Source organism: Festucalex cinctus, chromosome 15 (assembly GCF_051991245.1).
Source record: "Festucalex cinctus isolate MCC-2025b chromosome 15, RoL_Fcin_1.0, whole genome shotgun sequence".
Taxonomy (NCBI): domain Eukaryota; kingdom Metazoa; phylum Chordata; class Actinopteri; order Syngnathiformes; family Syngnathidae; genus Festucalex; species Festucalex cinctus.
In genome coordinates, this window is record NC_135425.1 from 19,481,303 (window position 1) to 19,487,302 (window position 6,000).

General features: G+C 37.5%; 1 protein-coding gene across 5 annotated transcripts in view; it reads right to left on the reverse strand.

Moving 5' to 3' along the window:
- Positions 1 to 3,250, reverse strand: part of LOC144001997 (myosin light chain 3) — a 69,866-nt gene extending 66,616 nt beyond the window's left edge. For all 5 annotated transcript variants that reach the window (XR_013278643.1, XR_013278642.1, XR_013278644.1 and 2 more), the window contains exons 1-2: positions 3,179 to 3,250; positions 1,748 to 1,914 (exon numbers count right to left, since the gene is read on the reverse strand). The gene's annotated coding sequence lies outside the window, so the exon portion shown is untranslated. The remainder of the gene's footprint in view (positions 1 to 1,747; positions 1,915 to 3,178) is intronic.
- Between the last annotated feature and the right edge of the window lie 2,750 nt (positions 3,251 to 6,000).

Here is a 6,000-nt window from a genome sequence, read left to right on the forward strand (position 1 = left end):
CCCCAGGACAAGCAAGTCAAGGAAGTGACTACTAATTCAGCTTCCACTCTTTCCTTAAAAATTCTACCAATGACACCTTCATTCACAATTCATTTGTACAAAATAAAAAGGAAAAAACAAACCTATTCCCCCATTTCTACTATCATCCAAAAGATTCAGAAGAACAGTTGTAAATTGTTGATAAAGTCTATGTCTTGACTTTGGATACAATGCTCCCTCTGTAGTGGAACCATGAACGGAGCCCGCAACATTGATTTTATTTCCATCCGAAATATGCACCTTGTCAGCTCATAGCAGCAATAATGGATGTAGCAATTACTCCCCGAGCAGCGCGTCACAAGAAGAAGTGTAAATTGTGTTAATGAGACACATTTTAAGGAGACCAAGCCAGACAATTAGTATATCATCCACAGAAATGGTCACAGCGACTTCATCCTCCTGTTTCAAAAAGAAATCTCATGTGGATCGTTTCGAGGTTCCGATTGTCAAATGATTACACTGTCTTTAGATATCCTGTGATTGTCTTTCTGATATTTAAACAACAACTGTATTTATTATGAATATTGGACATTTAGTAGTCAAGGGAAGTGAATTTATATGTACAGGACTATGCAGTGGTGATTATATATGGTGTAACGAATACTCAAATGGAGCACAAGAAAAAGGCAGGAAGTGTTATGTTATGCTGTTGGTTGCTATGCAGTTGCTACAGTCCTATATTAGTCACTCTTATTTTGTACGGTCATGTTACTTATGATGATGTCAGTTACTATGCAGTTGCTATATTCCTATATTAGTCACTCTTATTTTGTACTGTTATGTTACTTATGATGATGATGATGTCAGTTACTATGCAGTTGCTATATTCCTATATTAGTCACTCTTATTTTGTCCAGTCACTCCTATTTTGTAATTGCTATAGCAGTTGCTATGTCCCTTACGATGATGTTGTCAGTTGCTATGCAGATACTATAGTCCTGTATTAGTCACTCTCATTTTGTATTTGCCATGCATTTCCTGTCCCTTGTGATGATGCTGCTGTCAGTTACTATGCATTTGTTATAGTCCTCGATCAGTCGCTCTTATTTTTCCCAGTCACTCTTATTTTGTATTTGCTATAGCAATTGCTATGTCCCTTATGATGATGAAGTTGTCAGTTGCTATGCAGATGCTATAGTCCTGTATTAGTCACTTATTGTGTATTCTCTATGCATTTGCTATGTCCCTTATGATGATGATGATGTCAGTTACTGTGCATTTGTTATAGTCCTCTCTCCGTTACTCTTATTTTTTCCAGTCACTCTTATTTTGTATTTGCTATAGCAATTGCTATGTCCCTTACAATGATGATGTTGTCAGTTGCTATGCAGATGATATAGTCCTGTATTAGTTAATCATTTTGTATTCACCATGCATTTCCTGTCCTTTATGATGATGATGATGATGATGATGTTGTTGTCAGTTACTGTGCATTTGTTATAGTCCTCTATCAGTCACTCTTATTTTTTTCCAGTCAATCTTATTTTGTATTTGCTATAACAATTGCTATGTCCCTTATGACGATGATGTTGTCAGTTGCTATGCAGATGCCATAGTCCTGTATTAGTCACTTATTTTGTATTTGCTATGTCCTTTATGATGATACTGTTGTCAATTGCTATAGTCCTGTATTAATCACTTTTATTATGTATTTTATGTATTTTATTTTTTGTCATATAGCCCTTTATTCTGTGATATAGAATTGTACCTTTTGCCACTTTTGTCAGTGTGTGGAAGTTTTCTCTTCATTACGTCAAGGTCGTTTCCACGCAGCCCCGTTCTCTCACTCGAGGTTTCTCTGCATCCAGCCCACTCAAGGTTCTGAGTCAAGGTTTCCCACGTCAAGTGTTTTCTTCGAGGCCATCAGAATCCAGTCTGTAAAGCAAATACAGTGCAACTAAGCCTCTAATGGACATAAAAAGTTCGTGATATGCTTTCGGTAACATTTCAACTTTCTAACTCAGTTGAAACAGTGTCATGAGGACATGAATATCATTTTCTAAAAAAATAAATAAAATTGTACAATGGCGCCTTAAGATATGAGTGACCTGACTTCGTCAAGCGACCTATTTTTTTTTTTTTAAGCCTTGACTCATGAAGATAAACTTGAGATCATATATATTATGAATTGTTTTTAACGTGTTTTAAAAAAGAAAATCAAAAGGATGTCAACATGGCCCTCCTTTGATTTTTCTATCTGCCGCTAAGTTCAGATAGCAGCTGCCATAGGTGATATCTGACTGAAACATGACCCAAGATTTACACAGAAGGGTAATGGACATTTTTCCTGAAATACAATAACACGACTGTTGCTTGCATTCTGATCGAGTTAACCACTTGTTTGGACTTGAAAATTGTTAATGACGGATCAGAGCTGTACAGGGAGTTGTCGCCACTTTCTTCCCGAGACTGCTTTTAAGAAAACCGCGAGTTCGACATGATTATGAGATGGGATGATGGTGATCAAGGCATGTCAGTTGCTTTCACACAACACTGCGCCGCGTGCATCACCGAAGGGGAAGAAGCTGACTTGCTCTGTATACTAAATAGGCTTGTCACCTTTCAAACCGCCAATTGTGACATCAAGGATTGTTCGGGCTTTCATTTTCCTCCTTTTTACAAATCTCGGGGCTTTATTCGTCTGCCCTTTTGACGTAATGTAGGGTTTATCATCTGAGTCCTTTCCTCCTATTAGACTCTAAGTTGGAAATGACAGCTTTAAGAGACATGAAATTAGTGCCAACCTGTCCCGTGATAAGACAAGGCTCTGAAGAAATCCTTTCAGTGACATTTTAGTTGGAGCGTTCGTAGGCCTTGTTCAAATAAAAGCAGAAAAAAAAAATCTGTGGGTGAGATATCAATTTAGAGGACTAAACCAGTTAAAATTACAGAATGGACATGCTATGTTTGTTGTTTTTTCCCATCTTCTCCTTCTTTTAAAGAGAGCATAAAATGCAAAATGCAACATTTATCGAACATTGATGTTAGTGAATATTTCAGTGCTAGTTTCCTTGCAATCATACTTGAGTGAAAACATAGGACATACAAAGGTTTTTCTAAGTATTCAGTTTTGAAATATGTACTAATGAAAACAAAAATAGTGAAATTTTATAACCCCTAGCAAAAAGTATGGAATCACCTGTGGAATGGAATCACCAAACTCAGATAAACAGCATGGAACAGTCTTGCCAATCCACTTGGTGTGATAACTTCACTGTTTTTAACTGTTGACTAACGAGCAGATGTCATTTGAGGCAGGTGCCCAATTAAGGAAAGGAAATTGACTGGGTGTGTCCTTATTTTCTGCTCAAAAAGGAGTGATTCCATATTTATTTCCCTGCCCTTGATCTATAAAAATAACATTTACTGACCAGCACAATGCTTTTTCTTCATTTCTTTTAGTTTCTGAAAGCTGAGATGTTGCACTTTGGAATGACCTTATGACTGTTTTATGCTTTTTTTTTTTTAATCTGAGTTCGATCTACAGAATAAAACGTCTGAGTGAGTGTTCGTCCAAGACTGCTTATTCTATACTGTTGTGCATTTAACATTTCTTTGATATGGTTCACAAAAAAAAAAAAAAAAAAAAAAACTTGATGAATGTTACTCAAAAAACACTTTTAGACAAGCACCTGATCATGCAGATGTTTTTGATTTATTTATTTTATTTTTATTTTTTTTTTAGCACCTGATCATGCAGATGTTTTTGATTTATTTACACAGCTGTATATCGCCGTGTCACCTGATGACATGGGGCCTATTGATACCCTTTTAAATTGTATTTTAGATATTAAGTCATGGATGGCAGAAAATTTCCTGCAGCTCAACCAGGACAAAACAGAGGTTTTAGTCATCGGTCCTGAAGGTCAGAGAGAGAAACTTTTACCTAAACTACAAGATTTTAAACCCACGCAATGTGTAAAGAATTTGGGCGTCCTTTTTGACTCTGAGCTAACTTTTAATCCTCATATTAAAAATGTAGCCAAGATCGGTTTTTACCATCTTAAGAATATTGCCAGAGTCCGCCCGTTTCTCTCACAGGCCAACACGGAGGTGCTGATGCATGCTTTTATTTCTTGTCGTTTAGATTATTGTAATTCCCTGCTCTCTGGTCTTCCCAAAAAGAATATTTCAGTCCTACAGCTCCTTCAGAACTCAGCTGCACGTGTGCTGACGGGGACCGGAGGGCGGGAGCACATTACACCAGTTTTAAAATCGCTGCATTGGCTCCCCGTGCGTTTCAGGATTGATTTTAAGGTGCTTTTATTAGTTTTTAAATGTCTTAACGGTCTTGGCCCATCTTATTTATCTGACTTGCTTTTACCCTATTACCCCTCGCGGCCTCTGAGGTCTTCTGGCAGCGGCCTTTTAACTATTCCAAAGGTGAGGACCAAGACACATGGTGAAGCTGCCTTTAGCCACTATGGTCCTCACCTATGGAATGGCATGCCAGAGAGCATCAGGTCTGCAGAGAATATTTATGTTTTTAAGAGGAGGCTTAAGACTTACTTTTTTAGTTTGGCATTTGATTGACCTTTTTTATTTTTATTTTATTTTATTTTATTTTACTTATTATTATTTTTACTTTTTTATCCCCTTTTATTTATTTAACTTTTAATCTATATTGTCTTGTAGCTTTGTTTTTATTTATTTATTTTTCTATCGTGTTTAACCGTTTTCTTTTAGTGTTTAAATGTTTTTATTTGGTAGTTATAAAATTTTTAGCTCCAGTGTTTTCTCATGGGGGAGCCTCCACAGTGAGAGGGATGCTTGGTCTTCATCCATCTCACTGTGGATGAACTCCTCCTGGGTGCCTTTCCTTACAGGGTACATCTGTGCCCCGCCATGTTGTGGTTTTCATGTGTTTGTTGGGTTTTGGGTGTGTCTGTGGGTACGATCATGGGGATGGGGGGGCTTTTTCTTTCTTTTATTTTATTGCATTATGGATGTCCAGCACTTTGAGTTGCATTTTAAATGTATGAAAGGTGCTATATAAATAAAGTTGATTGATTGATTGATTGATTATTTATTTTATTTTTATTTTTTTTAATTAACATCAACAAATACTGCCTTTGCATGAAACGTATCTGTAACATAAAACTTTTCGACAACAATAAGTATCAATGTTTTATGAGGTTGTTTCATGTAAACAATCTGAAATGTTATAATGATTGAGAAGATAGTATTAGTTGTATTTTTTTTTTTTTAAAGAATGTAATCTATTGTTTGTGGAATTCTTGCTATGGCTCAGACACACTCAGGCTCTACCTCCAGTGGCCCCCACAGACGTTTGAGTTTGAGACCCCAGGTGTAAACATACCCTGAAGCTGTTTCAAATAACACACACAAACTTACACGCATTTGTAACTGCAGCCTAATAGTAATTGGACTGAAAATGTAGGTTTCACTTTGTATCCTATTTTTTTTCGTTTTTTTTTTTTTACTGAAAACACTTTGTCATTGGCTTTCTATGTGAATTGCTGTTTGCTGTTTTGCTTTTGTTCATTGTCATGCTTGAAAGACGTTCCCCAAAACGAGCTGGTTTACCCCATGGGGTTCTTGCTTATAAATAAATGCATCAACTCTTTCACTTTCTACATGCAAATACATGTGTGGTCTACGCATGCAAAGTAGAACTGTCCGAAAACGCGCGGCGTCAGATTGCTTCAGACATCCTCAGCCAAAGCAGGCAAATTGTGTTTCTGTGGAGGTTAAGCCCACCGGCTTTCGAATCAATCTAATTGAGAGAAAAGGCCTTTGCTGTCAAGCCCCCGGGGCTCTTTTAAACATCGCTCCAGTGCAAGCATTAAGCAGGCTGCCTCCCTGCCGCCTTCCTTACGACCGATCTTCGGACAAATCCCTGAGCTGTGCCAATGATCTCGATGCATGGGGGGGCTTTGCAATGAAAGGTCGTGGTATTCTCAGACCAGCCGAGAGGTAAGGCTCGGTCACGGCTGAATT